This window comes from Hyperoodon ampullatus, assembly GCF_949752795.1.
Source record: "Hyperoodon ampullatus genome assembly, chromosome: X".
Lineage (NCBI taxonomy): Eukaryota > Metazoa > Chordata > Mammalia > Artiodactyla > Ziphiidae > Hyperoodon > Hyperoodon ampullatus.
In genome coordinates this window covers 149,203,170-149,217,683 of record NC_136913.1, presented here as the reverse complement: position 1 = coordinate 149,217,683, position 14,514 = coordinate 149,203,170, and positions in this window count along the sequence as shown.

Sequence of the window (14,514 nt, the reverse complement as noted above, 5' to 3'; positions counted from 1 at the left end):
TGATATACCTTTCCTCCGCCAAGCTTGTTAGCTCCCGTCTGGGTGCAGTAAGTCCTCCAAGCAGTAGTCTGCTCTTTTGGGGTACAGACTTGTTTTTTGAGAGAAACTCCAGGTCAAGTGATGGTCACATGTGTCTTCTTGGGGGCCCATTGCCCCCGTTTGTCTCTCTGGAGTTTGGAGTTGGAGGGCCTCCTCACTCGAGTTCAGTGTGTCCACAGAGCGACCCCTGCAACTTCAGGGCATGATGGGTGGTTAGGATCACCACGTGGGTTCCTTTTCCCTTAGGAGGGAGCTGGCCTTGTGGGCTGCTGATTTCCAGCTTTTTAGATACCCCAGTATCCTGGCCTGATGGGGCGGGGGGCAAAGCCCTTGGTGACCATAGTATATCATACCTGAAGGGCATTCTTGTGTTGCCCCATTTCAAGTGGTCCCAGTTTTTGCACTAAGGCTCCAAGGGCGTTTAACCTTTGACCGGGTACGTAAAGGTCAAAGGGTTTAGATAAATGAGGGAGTTCCTGGGCAAGGGTCTGAATTGACTGCTCTTTCCATTCGTGAAAGGCTGCTTCTGGATTCTATTCAAAAGGATCATCATCTTTTCGTGTCAGTGTTTCATGTAGAGGCCCAGCTATTAGACTGTAGTTAGGGATCCAGATGCAGAAAACCTTGGCCTCCCCAGGAACCCCTAAGCTGTCTTCTAGTTTTAGAAGAGGTAAGGCTGCAAATGGCTTCTTCCCTATCCTGGGATGCGTTTCTCCGAATATCTGTGAGAATGAAGCCCAGGCATGTCACCTTAGCCTGGGATATTTGAGCCTTTTTCTTGGACACCTTCTATCCTTCCTTGGCTAGGTAGTTCGGAGGCGTCTTTAGTAGGCCTGGCGTTCAGAATGTCATCTGCATATTAAAGGAGGGTTCCCTTTTACAGAGGTAGAACTTTTAGGTCTTTAGAGGACATTTCCCCAATGATGGTGTGGGGATTTTTGAAGCATTGGGGCAGGACGGCAAAGCATTATTGCTTTTGTTGCATGTTGTGTCCTGCCACTCACAAGCCAAAAGTTCTTGTGACTCTGAGATGAATGGAATACAGAAGAAGGCATCATTGAAGTCTAATACAGAATGCCATGGCCTGGTGGATGTTAGAATGACCAGAAGGGTGTAGGAAATAGGAGCTACCGGATGTATATCCTCGGTGGCTTCACTGACTGTCCTGATATACTTTACCAGGTCTCCAGCAGCCCATGGGGCTCTCGTGGTCATTCCAATCCCAGTCTATGGAGATCACCTGGGCTGCGCCGCCCACCGCACAGCCCACGGGGCTCTCGTTGTCAAGTCCCTCCCAGTGTATGGAGCTCACCTGTGCAGCTACCCAGCAGCCCATGGGTCTCTCATAGTCAGGCCCTTACCAGTTTACGGAGCTCCCCTGGGCATGTACCCCAGCAGGGCTGGACACACAGGAACCGTGCACATAGCCCACCTTGCAGAGAACCCCCAGCTCACCTGTCGCTCACAGCTGACACAGAACACCTCAGAGCAGGACTTGAACTAACAAACAGCAGCTCTGACAGGTCTGTGACCCTGGGTATCACTCTGTGTGGCCTCTCTCTGTCTGGTCTTCCAGACACTTCCACTGCAGCCAGGGCAACAGGCCTCTGTCTCCACCCACCATCACTCTTCTCCCTGACTCCTGGGTTCCTCTCGTTAGGATAGGGTCTTCTTGAAGTTGTTTTCCACTCATGGACCACATAAAATGATAAGAAAATAAGCTGCAGCTGCAGCCCCTTGTCTATCCTGACTCTCAAGAGCCCACACCTGTTCCTTGTGCCTGGCCAGTTTAGCAAGGCTCATTTTCTGCAACTGTGAGCCCCGGAGGGGTGAGGATTGGCTGATTTGGGCAGCCTGACACTGCCTGCCAGCCCTCCCCAGGTGTGCCTGGGTTGACGTCAATATAAACACCTCTCCAGTCAGCAAGAGCTCCTGTAGCTGTGCCTGACGCCATATTCTCTGCCCCATCAGCAGTGTCGGGGCTGGGGTGGTGGGAGGGAGTGAGGGGCCGTGGCTTTGTGGGTGGTCCAGTGTGAGTGGGGCTCTGCTGGACGTTCTGCAGGAGTTGCCAGGCTGCCACCTGCTAAAGAAGAGGATGTGTCACCCATACCTGCCACTGGAATTTCTCCCCAGGCAGAGGTGAGGAAGTAAAAAAGCAGTGGGGGCCGTTGCAGGAGGGGTATCTCAGGCAGGGAAATGGAAAGCTTCCAGAAGAGCATCTGGTGCCAGGACCATCCTGGCTGTCCTGCAGGCACCACGTAGGCCTGCATGCTGTCACTGGTGTGGCTCCACAGCCCTTCCTCTAGGCTTGCAAGTTCTTGTACATATTCAGGTGTTTTACCTGGAAAGGGTGGGAAGATTTCAGCTCCAGCAGTACTGGCGTTCAGCTCATATTTACTCACAGACGCCTCGACATAGTCACCCAGCTTTTCAATGAGGATGCTCCTTGTGGGGGGAGCGCTGCTGACTGCATGGGACATGATTTCCCACTTCTGACCAACTTAAGAATTTTTTACCACTGGAGCAAGTGCCCTGATACGATTTTCCTCTGTATAACTTGTGGGTTCTGTTTTTTTTTTTTTTCCTTTTTTCTTTTTGGTTCAAGGTAGGTTTTATTTATTCCTCTTTTTTATTTAATTTAGAGATATAAACATGGATATAATGCATTAATATAAAGACGTCTATATGAAGGGAAAAACTTTTTTCTGTTTTATTTTATTAAATGTTATTTATTTATTTTTAATTTTTTAAAATTTATTTATTTCTTTTATACAGCTGGTTCTTATTGGATATCTATTTTATACATATAAGTGTGCACATGTGAATCCCAGTCTCCCAATTCATCCCACCAGCACCCTCACATGACGTTCCCCCCTTGGTGTCCATATGTTTGTTCTCTACATCTGTGTCTCTATCTCTGCCCTGCAAACCGGTTCATCTGTACCATTTTTCTAGGTTCCACATATATGCATTAATATACAATATTTGTTTTTCTCTTTCTGACTTACTTCACTCTGTATGACAGTCTCTAGGTCCATCAAGGTCTCTACAAATGACCTAATTTCATTCCTATGTATGGCTGAGTAATATTCCATTGTATGTATGTACCACATCTTTATCCATTCGTCTGTCTGTGGGCACTTAGGTTGCTTTCATTACCTGGCTATTGTAAATAGTGCTGCAATGAACATTGTGGTGAATTTGTCTTTTTGATTTATGCTTTTCTCTGGGTATATGCCCAGCAGTGGGATTGCTGGATTATATGGTAATTCTATTTTTTAGTTTTTTAAGGAACCTCCATTCTGTTCTCCATGGAGACTGTATCGATTTACATTCCCAACAATAGTGGAAGAAGGTTCCTTTTCTCCACACCCTCTCCAGCATTTGTTGTTTGTAGATTTTCTGATGATGCCCATTCTAACAGGTGTGACGTGATACCTCATTGTAGTTTTGATTTCCATTTCTCTAATAATTAGTGATGTTGAGCAGATTTTCATGTGCGTCTTGGCCATCTCTGTGTCTTCTTGGAAGAAATGTCTATTTAGATCTGCTTCCATTTTTGTATTGGGTTTTTTGTCTTATTAATGTTAACCTGCATGAGCTGTTTATATATATTGGAGATTAAGCATTTGTCCATTGATTCGTTTGCAAATATATTCTGCCATTCTGAGGGTTGTCTTTTCATCTTGTTTGTAGTTTCCTTTGCTTTGCAAAAGCTTTTACGTTTCATTAGGTCCCATCTGTTTAGCTTCTTCTTTTTATATTTCATTACTATAGGAGATGGATCAAAAAAAGATCTTGCTGTGATTTACGTCAGAGTATTCTTCGTAAGTTTTCCTCTCAGAGTTTTATACTGTCCGGTCTTACATTAAGGTCTCTAATCGATTTTGAATATATTTTTATGTATGGTGTTGGGGAGTGTTCTAATTTCATTCTTTTACATAGAGCTGTCCATAATTCCCAGCACCACTGACTGAAGAAACTCTCTTTTCTCCATTGTAAAGTCTTGTCTCCTTTGTCATAGATTAGTTGAGCATAGGTGTGTAGGTTTATCCCTGGGCTTTCTTTTTTTTTTTTTTTTTTCCTTTTATACGTTTATTGGAGTATAATTGCTTTACAATGGAGTGTTAGTTTCTGCTGTATAACAAAGTGAATCAGCTATACATATACAAATATCACCAGATCCCCTCCCTCTTGCATCTCCCTCCCACACTCCATATCCCACCTCTTTTTGTGGTCACAAAGCACCGAGCTGATCAACCTGTTCTATGTGGCTGCTTCCCAGTACCCATCGGTGTTACATGTGGTAATGTATTTATGTCCATGCCACTCTCTCACTTCGTCCCAGCTTACCCATACCCTTTACGGTGTCCTCAAGTCCTTTCTCTACTTCTGTGTCCTTAAACCTGTCCTGCAACTTGGTTCTTCATAATCTTTTTTTTTTCTTCATTAGATTCCGTATATCTCTGTTAACATACAGTATTTGTTTTTCCCGTTCTGACTTACTTCACTGTGTAGGACAGATTCTAATCCATCCACCTCAGTACAAATAACTCAGTTTTGCTTCTTTTTATGGCTGAGTAATATTCTATTGTATATATGTGCCAGATCTTCTTTATCCATTCATCTGTCGATGGACACTTAGGTTGCTTCCATGTCCTGGCTATTGTAAATAGAGCTTCAATGAATATTTTTGTACATAACTCTTTTTGAATTATGGTTTTCACAAGGTAAATGCCCAGTAGTTGGATCGTTGTGTCGTATGGTACTTCTATTGTTAGTTATTTAAAGGAACCTCCGTACTGTTCTCGCTAGTGCCCATATCAATTTACATTCCCACCCACAGTGCAAGTGTGTTCCCTTTTCTCCAATAAAGGCCTCTCCATCATTTATTGTTTTGTAGATTTTTTTGATGATTGCCACTCTGACTGCTGTGAGGTGATACCTCACGGTAGTTTTGATTTGCATTTCTCTAATGATTAGTGATGTTCAGCATCCTTTCATGTGTTTCTTGGTAATGTGTATATCTTCTTTGGAGAAATGTCTATTTAGGTCTTCTGCCCGTTTTTGGATTGGGTTGTTTGTTTTTGTGATATTGAGCTACATGAGGTGCTTGTAAAGTTTGGAGATTAATCCTTTATCAATTGCTTCGTTTGAAAATATTTTCTCCCATTCTGAGGGTTGTTTTTGCATCTTGTTTATGTTTTCTTGTACTGTGTAAAAGCTTTTAAGTTTCATTAGGTCCCATTTGTTGATTTCTGTTTTTATTTCCATTTCTCTAGGAGGTGGGTCAAAAAGGATCTTGCTGTGATTTATGTCATAGAGTGTTCTGCCTATGGTTTCCTCTAAGTATTTTATAGTGTCTGGTCTTATATTTAGGTCTCTGATCAATTTAGAGTTTATTTTTGTGTATGGTGTTATGGAGTGTTCTAATTTCATTCTTTTATGTGTAGGGGTCCAGTTTTCCGAGCACCAATTACTGAAGAGACTGTCTTTTCTCCATTGTATATCCTTAGCTCCTTTTTCATAGATGAGATAGCCATAGGTATGTAAGTTTATCTCTGAGCTTTCTGTCCTGTTCCATTGATCTGTGTTTATGCCAATCTACATACACTTGATTCCATTATGAAGACATATAAATACATAGGTTTCAAGATTATTACCAGTCAGATATATTCCTCTTCAGTGAATAGGGTGTTTTGTGTCCAGTTCATTGAGAAAGGAGTAGGTCTTGTCTATTACATATTTGGTATATGGAATGGTATCTGTGCTAATTTCAAACTCTGCTTTTATACATCACCCCACGTCACCTTTCCCCTTAAGGAGGCATAAGTGTGTTTTCTAAATGTGTAACTCTGTTCTCTTTTGAAATTCAGTTCATGTGTATCCATGTTTTCATTCCCTCTATAAGTGATACATTACAATAAGTTACTTTTTCTTTGTGGCTCATTTCCCTTAGCATCATCATACCTAAAGCCACTCATTATGCTGCTATTGGCCTTATGACATTGATTTTATGTCTGAGTGACATTCCATTGTATATAAGTACCACAACATCTTTATCCATTATTTTCCCTTTCCTGGGATATTTAAAGTGTACCAAAGTCGAGGTTCTTCTAAACAGAGCAGCTCTAAACTATGGACTGGCTGTGTTTTGTGGATTTTTAATTTTCCCAAAATACACGCCCATGAGTGGAAGTGTGCTATGCTCTGTAGCTCTGTTTTAGAAAACAACATACAGTTCTCCAGAGAGGCTGTTGGCAATTTACATCCTGTCCATCGGCGTAACCAGGCTCCCTTTTCTCCATGGCCTGTCCTGTATTTGTGGTTTTTACACTATTTGCGGATGGCCCTTTTGACCGGAGGTAAGTGACACTTCTATGTAGGGTGGATTTGCAATGCCTGATGGCTTGCTTGGCCAAAAAGGGCGTATGCATTTTTTTCCCGAATATATTCAAGAAAATACACATACTCCTTTTTCGGCCAAGGGCAACATTGTCGAAGTTCTGTCGCTTTTCATGTGCTTTAAAGACGACTCCAATCTACCTCTTGAAATCTGTTTCCTTCAATTCTGCCTTGCATTCAAATCCTCTTCACTGCCTTACCTCAATATATTTCTGGATGATAGTTGTCCTTTATAACTCTGCAAGTTTGTGAATTGCTGTGCCACTGATTTCCATTTTTCAACTTGCTTATTTGTGAGCTGGCTGCAATACCGCAGGATGGCTTTAGGCCCTAGTCTGGTCCCGGGGTTGCAGGCTGAGCCTGTGTTTAATTCTTCTTCCTGATGGGAAACTAGAGTGACATGTGCCCATCCAAACACCTACAGCTAATCTCTCATTTGTTTCCCCTCTTCCTGTTCATCCTCTGCACAATTTGCAAACTGTGCATAACAGGAGGGTAAAGGGGCTGACACTCCAAGTGGTGAAATTTTTAGTAATGCAGATGGAATGGCAAAGCCGAGCACGAGGAAAGGAAAAATGAGGTACCTTTTAGAAATCTTTCCCGATTACACAGTGTACCATCCACTGGGTTCCCCAAGCATGCCTTAACTGTAGGAAGACTCCCTTAAACCTGGAGAGTTGGGGCCACTAGAATGGGTAGCACACAGTATTGCTCTAAGTGTTGTTCTTTTGCTCACACAACCTCAGCAATCTTGTCAGACCCAAGTGTCCAGTCTTATGTCTCATCCAGCTGTGGATGTAAAGGTGGACAATCCAGGTTGCATCACAGGCCCTGAACGTAATTTTTAAGACTTTCTCCCTATTTCTTTGTTTTTCCATTTTGCTTTTGAAATTTATTTTTATAAGGGGGTTTAGCTGAATTTTAGTGCTGTGTTCATGTCATTATACACACACATGATTCATTTATGGAGACATGAGAATACATATGTTTTAAAATTCTTACTAGTCAGATATATTCCTCTTCAATGAATAGGGGTTGTTGAGCCCAGTTCATTTTGCCGGGAGTAGGTGCTGTCTATTACATACTTGGTTTATGGAACGATATCTGTGTTAATTAAGGACTGTGGATTTATGCATCACCCCAACTCGCCTTTCCCCTTAATCAGGCAGAAGTTTGTTTTCTAAATGTGTGACTCTGTTGTGTTTGTAATTCAGTTCATGGGTAGCCATGTGTACATTCGCACTATGAGTGATATCGTATGATAAGTTTCATTGTTCTGTTGTCTTTCCTAACTCAGATCATGTGTAGCTATGTTTACAGGACCTTCATAAGGGATATCTTCTGATAAGTTTCTTTTTCTCTGTGACTTATTTCACTTAGAATCATCGTACCTGAATCCACTCATTTTGCTGCTACTGCCCTTATGAGATTGATTTCATGGCTGAGGGATATTCTATCGTACGTAAGTACCACAATTTCTTGAAGCATTTTTGTCTTTCCTGGGATATTTAAGGTGTACCCAAGTTGAGGTTCTTGTAATCAGTGCAGCCCTAAATTTCGGGGTGGCTCTGTCTTATTGATTTTCAGTTTTCCCAAGGTATCTTCCCTAGATTGGAAGTGCCCTTGGCTATGTAGCTCTGTTGTTTACTTGTTTTAGGGAACACAGTGCACTCCTCCAGAGGAGCAGTTGGCAATTTACATCCTGCCCTTCAGCATAACTAGGCTCCCTGTTCTCCAGTGCCTGTCTTGCCTTTGTCGTTTTTACACATTTTGCGATGTCCCTTTTGACCTGTGGGAAGGGATACGTCTTTGTAGTGCAAATATGCATTGCCCACTTGCTTGCTTGGCCAAAATGTGCGTATGCGTTTTCTCCTGAAAATATTCAGGAGAAAACGCATACGCCCATTTTTGGCCAAGTGCATCATTGTCGAAATTGTGCCCCTCTTCCTGTGCTTTAAACGCAATTCCAATGTACCTCTTGAAATCTGTTTCCTGCTATTCTGGCTCGCTTTCAAGTCCACCTCATTGCCTTCCCTCAACAGATATTTGGACGATTGTTTTCCTTTATTACTCTGCAAGTTTGTGAATCTCTGTGCCCCTGAGCTCCATTTTTCAACTCGCTTTTTGTGAGCTGACCGCAAGTCCAAAATTTTGGTTCAGGATCTATACTGGTTCCCAGTGGGTAGCTGTGACTTTGGTTAATTCTTCTTCCTGACAAGAATTAGAGTGACATGTGCCCGTCCAAATCCCTAACAGCTATCTCTCATTGGTTCTCCCTCTTCCCTTACATCCTCTGCCAAATTGGCCACCTGTGAGAACCAGGAGGTTAAAGGGGCTGTCTCTCCAAGTTGGGTGATTGATAGTAAAGCAGTTGGAAAGTCAAACCGGAGCACCAGGAGAGGGATTATTAGTTGTGTTTTAGAAACCTTTCGTATTCACAGTGTGTTTATTCTCTAGGTTTCCCGTACATGTTATAGCTGTAGTAATATACCCTTCAACCTGGAGAGTTGGGACCCTTGGAATGTGTGCCACACATTATTGCTTTAAATGGTCTGCATTTGCTCACCAAATCTCACGAATCCTCTCAGTCCCAAGTGTCCAGCCTTATGCCTCATCCAGCTGTCATTGTAGATAGGGTCATTCCAGGTTTCATCAGAGACCCTGAAAGAATTGTAAAGAATTTCCCTGTATTTTTGTTTTGTTTTTGAAATTCCTTTTTATAATGGGTTTCAGCTTATTCTCACTGCCATGTTTATGCCAGTGTAGACACACTTTATTCCCTTATGGAGACATATTAATACATAGATTTTAAGATTCTTACTAGTCAGATATATTCCTCTGCGGGAAATATGGGGTTTTGAGTCCCTTTCATTGAGGAAAGTGTAGGTCTTTTCTATTCCATATCTGGTTTTTGGAACGGTACCTGTACTACTATCAAACTCTGGTTTTATTCATCACCCCATCTCTCCTTCCCACTTAAGCAGGCATAAGAGTGTTTTCTAAATGTGAGACACTCTTCTGTTTCCTAACTCACTTCATGTGTAACCATGTTTACAGGACCTTCATAAGTGATATCTTATGATAAGTTTCTTTTTCTCTGTGACTTATTTCATTTAGAAACATCGTATCTGAATCCACTCATTTTGAAGCTACTGGCCTTATGACATTGATTTCATGGCTGAGGGGTATTCCATTGTACGTAAGTACCACAGTTTCTTGAAGCATTTTTGTCTTTCCTGGGATATTTTAGGTGTACCCAATTTGCAGTTCTTGTAAGCTGTGCAGCCATCAATTTTGTGTTTTCTCTGTCTTATTGATTTTCAGTTTTCCCAAGGTATCTTCCCTAGACTGGAAATGGCCTTGGCACTGTAGCTCTGTTGTTTACTTGTTTTAGGGAACACAATGCACTCCTCCAGAGAGGCAGTTGTCAATTTACATCCTGCCCATCAGCATAAATAGGCTCCCTGTTCTCCAGGGCCTTTCTTGCCATTCTGGTTTTTACACATTTTGTGGATGTTCCTTTTGAGTGATGGGAAGTGATACTTCTTTGTAGTGCCGATTTGCATTTCCCGCTTGCTTGCTTGCCCAAAAAGGGCCTATGCGTTTTCTCCTGAATATATTCAGGAGAAAATGCATACGCCCTTTTTGGCCAAGTGCATCATTGTCGAAGTTGTGCCCCTCTTCCTGTGCTTTAAAAGTGATTCCAATGTACCTCTTGAAATCTGTTTCCTGTTATTCTGGCTTGCTTTAAAATCCCCCTCGTTGCCTTCCCTAAACAGATTTTTGGAAGATAGTTTTCCTTTATTACTATGCCAGTTTGTGAATTGCTGTGCCCCTGAGCTCCATTATTCAACTCGTTTTTTGTGAGCTGACGGCAGATACAAAACTTTGGTTCAGGAACTATACTGGTTCCCGGCGGGTTGCTGAGACTTTGGCTAATTCTTCTTCCTGCCAGGAAATTAGAGTGACATGTGCCCGTCCAAATGCCTAACAGCTACTCTCTCATTGGTTATCCCTCTTCCCTTTCATCCTCTGCCAAATTGGCAACCTGTGCGAACCAGGAGGTTAAAGGGGCTGTCTCTCCAAGTTGGGAAATTGATTGTAAAGCAGTTGGAAAGTCAAACCGGAGCACCAGGAGAGGGACAATTAGTTGAGTTTTAGAAACCTTTCGTATTCACAGTTTTTCCATTCTCTAGGTTTCCCATACATGTTATAGCTGTAGTAATATTCCCTTGAATCTGGAGTGTAGGGACCCTTGAAATGTGTGCCACGCATTATTGCTTTAAATGGTCTGCATTTGCTCACCGTTTCTCACCAGTCCTCTCAGTCCCAAGTGTCCAGCCTTATGTCATATCCAGGTGTCGTTGAAGATAGGGTCACTCCAGGTTTCATCAGAGACGCTGAAGGAATTGTAAAGAATTTCCCTGTTTTTTTGTTTTGTTTTTGAAATTCCTCTGTATAGTGATTTTGAGCTGATTCTCACTGACATATTATGCCAGTCTAGACACACTTGATTCCCTTAAGGAGACATATCAATGCATAGGTTTTTAGATTCTTACTAGTCAGATATATTCCTCTGCGGGAAATATGGTGTTTTGAGTCCCTTTCCTTGAGGAAGGTGTAGGTCTTGCCTTATCCATAGTTGGTTTTTGGAACGGTACCTGTACTAATATCCAACTCTGGTTTTATACATCAACCTACCTTTCCTTCCCCCTTAAGCAGGCATAAGAGTGCCTTTTAAATGTGAGACTCTGTTCTCTTTCATAACTCAGTTCATGTGTAGCCATGTTTACAGGACCTTCATAAGTGATATCTTATGATAAGTTTTTTTTTTTTTCTCTGTGACTTATTTCACTTAGAATCATCGTACCTGAATAAACTCATTTTGCTGCTACAGGCCTTATAACATTGATTTCATGGCTGAGGGATATTCCATCGTATGTAGTGACACAATTTCTTGAACCATTTTTGTCTTTCCTGGGACATTTTAGGTGGACCCAAGTTGAGGTTCTTGTAAGCAGTGCAGCCCTCAATTTTGTGTTTGCTCTGTCTTATTGATATTCAGTTTTCCCAAGGTATCTTCCCTAGACTGGAAGTGCCCTTGGCTCTGTAGCTCTGTTGTTTACTTGTTTTAGGGAACACAATGCACTCCTCCAGAGACGCAGTTGTCAATTTACATCCTGCCCATCAGCATAACTAGGCTCCCTGTTCTCCAGGGCCTTTCTTGCCATTCTGGTTTTTACACATTTTGCGGATGTCCCTTTTTACCGGTGGGAAGTGATACTTCTTTGTACTGCAGATTTGCATTGCCCGCTTGCTTGCTTGGCAAAAAAGGATGTATGCGTTTTCTCCTGAATATATGCAGGAGAAAATGCATAAGCCCTTTTTGGCCAAGTGCATCATTGTCGAAGTTGTGCCCCTCTTTCTGTGCTTTAAAGCTGATTCCAATGTACCTGTTGAAATCTGTTTCCTGCTATTCTGGCTCACTTTCAAGTCCACCTCGTTGCGTTCCCTCAATGGATTTTTGGACGATAGTTGTCCTTTATTACTCTGCCAGTTTGTGAATTGCTGTGCCCCTGGGCTCCATTTTTCAACTCGTTTTTTGTGAGCTGATGGCAGGTCCAAAAATTTGGTTCAGGATCTAGTCTGGTTCCCAGCGGGTGGCTGAGACTTTGGCTAATTCTTCTACCTGCCAGGAAATTAGAGTGACGTGTGCCCTTCCAAATGCCTAACAGCTACTCTCTCATTGGTTCTCCCTCTTCCCTTTCAGCCTCTGCCAAATTGGCAACCTGTGCGAACCAGGAGGTTAAAGGGGCTGTCTCTCCAAGTTGGGACATTGATTGTAAAGCAGTTGGAAAGTCAAACCGGAGCACCAGGAGAGGGACTGTTAGTTGAGTTTTAGAAACCTTTCATATTCACAATGTGTCCATTCTCTAGGTTTCCCATACATGTTATAGCTGTAGTAATATTCCCTTCAACCTGGAGAGTTGTGACCCTTGGAATGTGTGCCATGCATTATTGCTTTAAAAGGTCTGCATTTGCTCAGCGAATCTCACCATTCCTCTCAGTCACAATTGTGCAGCACTATGCTATATCCAGCTATCGTTGTAGATAAGGTCATTCCAGGTTTCATCACAGCCCCTGAAGGAATTGTTAAGAAATTCCCTGTTTTTTTGTTTTGTTTTCGAAATTCCTTTTTATAGTGAGTTTGAGCTGATTCTCACTGCCATGTTTATGCCAGTCTAGACACACTTGATTCCCTTACAGAGACATATCAATACATAGGTTTTAAGATTCTTACTAGTCACAAATATTCCTCGGTGGGAAATACTGTGTTTTGAGTCCCTTTCAGTGAGGAAAACGTAGGTCTTGTCTATTCCGTGCTTGGTTTTTGGAACGGTACCTGTACTAATATCAAACTCTGGTTTTATGCATCACCCCACCTCTCCTTCCCCCTTAAGCAGGCATAAGTGTGTTTTCTAAATGTGAGATTCTGATCTCTTTTCTAACTCAGTTCATGTGTAGCCATGTTTACAGGACCTTCATAAGTGATATCTTATGATAAGTTTCTTTTTCTCTGTGACTTATTTCACTTAGATTCATCGTACCTGAATCCACTCATTTTGCTGCTACTGGCCTTATGACATTGATTTCATGGCTGAGGGATAATCCATCGTACGTAAGTAACACAATTTCTTGAACCATTTTTGTCTTTCCTGGGATATTTAAGGTGTACCGAAGTTGAGATTCTTGTAAGCAGTGCAGCCCTAAATTTTTGGTTGGCTCTGTCTTATTGATTTTCAGTTTTCCCAAGGTATATTCTCTAGACTGGAAGTGCCCTTGTCTCTGTAGCTCTGTTGTTTACTTGTTTTAGGGAACACAATGCACTCCTCCAGAGAGGCAGTTGGCAGTTTACATCCCACCCATCAGCATAACTAGGCTCCCTGTTCTCCCGGTCAGGTCTTGCCATTCTGGTTTTTACACATTTTGCGGATGTCCTTTTTAACCGGTGGGAAGTTATACTTCTTTGTAGTGCAGATTTGCATTGCCCGCTTGCTTGCTTTGCCAAAAATGGCGTATGCATTTTCTCCTGAATATAATCTGGAGAAAACGCATACACCCTTATTGGCCAAGTGCATCATTGTCTAAGTTGTTCCACTCTTCTTGTGCTTAAAGGCAATTCCAATGTACCTCTTGAAATCTGTTTCCTGCAGTTCTGGCTCGCTTTCAAGTCCGCCTCATTGTCTTCCCTCAACAGATTTTTGGAAGATTGTTGTCCTTTATTACTCTGCCGGTTTGTGAATTGCTGTGCCCCTGAGCTCCATTATTCAACTCGTTTTTTGTGAGCTGACCGCAAGTCCCAAATGTTGGTTCAGGACCTATACTGGTTCCCGGCGGTTGGCTGAGACTTTGGTTACTTCTTCTTCGTGCCGGGAAATTAGAGTGACATGTGCCCGTCCAAATGCCTAACAGCTACTCTCTCATTGGTACTCCCTCTTCCCTTTCATCCTCTGCCAATTTGGCAACCTGTGCGAACCAGGAGGTTAAAGGGGCTGTCTCTCCAAGTTGGGAGATTGATAGTAAAGCAGTTGGAAAGTCAAACCGGAGCACTAGGAGAGGGACTATTAATTGAGTTTTAGAAACCTTTCGTTTCTTCACAGTGTGTCCATTCTCTAGGTTTCCCATACATGTTATAGCTGTAGTAATATTCCCTTCTACCTGTAGAGTTGGGACCCAAGGAATGGGTGCCACGCATTATTGCTTTTAAGGGTCTGCATTTGCTCACCGAATCTCACCAATCCTCTCAGTCCCAAGTGTCCAGCCTTATGCCACATCCAGCTGTCGTATATAGGGTCATTCCAGGTTTCATCAGAGCCCCTGAAGGTATTGTAAATAATTTCCCTGTTTTTTGGTTTTGTTTTTAAATTCCTTTTTATCGTGGGTTTCAGCTGATTTTCACTGCCATGTTTATGCCCGTCTAGACACACTTGATTCCCTTACAGAGACATATCAATACATAGGTTTTAAGATTCTTACTAGTCAGATATATTCCTCTGCGGAGAATAGGTG